The sequence below is a fragment of the Dipodomys spectabilis genome, unplaced genomic scaffold, assembly GCF_019054845.1.
Source record: "Dipodomys spectabilis isolate Male_0828 unplaced genomic scaffold, ASM1905484v1 ptg000242l, whole genome shotgun sequence".
Classification (NCBI taxonomy): Eukaryota; Metazoa; Chordata; class Mammalia; order Rodentia; family Heteromyidae; genus Dipodomys; species Dipodomys spectabilis.
In genome coordinates this window covers 5,263,741-5,265,123 of record NW_024870919.1, presented here as the reverse complement: position 1 = coordinate 5,265,123, position 1,383 = coordinate 5,263,741, and the positions used below count along the sequence as shown (strand labels likewise).

Sequence of the window (1,383 nt, the reverse complement as noted above, 5' to 3'; positions counted from 1 at the left end):
GGAGCCCTAAAGATTTAAGAGAAACTGTGTACTTAAAATCTTAACTCTTCACTCTACTTCTTTACACAGTCTTTGCAAGTTCTCATTAGTAAAGTTTCTATAAACTCTGAAATGTACATACATACTAGTACATGCTACCAGAAATACTATATACTTTATCGAAAAATTTTATGACCTGCCAAACAGTCTTAATTTTGCCATATAAGCAAATCCCAAAATGAAAGATATTTAAAACATTAAAACTTTTAACAAAGCTTAACATTTGCTGCAATGATCATTATGACAGGTGCCTTGTGTAGAATAATTGAATTCCTCCTCCTACACATCTCATGAACAACAAATATCTGAAATTATTTTGTTTTTGGCATGTCAATCTTGACTTTATTCTTAAATGTGTGCTTATGTAAGAAATACATGGTTGCAAAATTTTACAATTCTTTTGAACTTACTTGTTGTTGAATTGTCTCGTTTAAGAAAATCAATTACACTTTATATATAAAAAAATGTTCTGTGCTCAATTTGGCTGCACATACACTAAAATTGGAACATACAGAGAAGATTAGCATGGTTCCTGCACAAGGATGAATAGTTCCATATGTTTACATCAACAGATGCTGGAAGGGATGTGGCCAGAAGGGAAGCCTACTGCATTCTTGGTGGGAGTGTAAACTTGTTCATTCACTTTGGAAAGCGGTTTGGAGGTTCCTCAAAAGACTCCACATAGAGCTCTCCTATTACACAGCAATCCCACTTTTGGGCATTCACCCAAATGATCACAAACAAGTCCATACTAAAACTACCACCACAACAATGTTTATTGTAGCATTATTTGCCATAGCTAAGATAGGGAACCAACCCCGATACCCCTCAGTAGAAGAATGGATCAAGAAAACGTTCTCTGTGTGTGTGTGTGTGTGTGTGTGTGTGTGTGTGTGTGTGTGTGTGTGTGTGAATGTACACTTACACAATCACTTTGGAAAGCAGTCTGGTGAGTCCTCAGAAAGCTAATTATTGACCTTCCTTATGGCCTACTCATACCACTTCTAGGCATCTATCCTGAACAACAGGTACCAATATTCAAGGACACATGCACCTCCAGGTTTATTGTAGCACTGTTCACAATAGCCAGGATAGGAAAACAACCCATATGTCCCACCAGAGATGAATGGATCCAAAAACTGTTGTAACTATACACAACAGAATATTTTCCAGCCATTAGAAAGGACAAAATAATGGCATTAGCAGGGAAACCAATCAAGCTACAGGAAATCATGTTGAGCGAGGTAAGACAAAAGCAAGAGACAAACCACATGGTCTCCATGATAAGTGGATGTTAAATCCAAAATGTAAGGTGATACAACAAAATTAACAACACTTAAGAAA

The 1,383-nt window shown here is 36.6% G+C and overlaps 1 non-coding gene across 1 annotated transcript; it reads left to right on the top strand.

The window, feature by feature from the left end:
• The first annotated feature begins 510 nt into the window (after positions 1–510).
• On the top strand, positions 511–617 carry LOC122124739. The gene has a single exon (XR_006150639.1). It is a non-coding gene; the product is annotated as a U6 spliceosomal RNA (small nuclear RNA).
• The last annotated feature ends 766 nt before the right edge of the window (positions 618–1,383 follow it).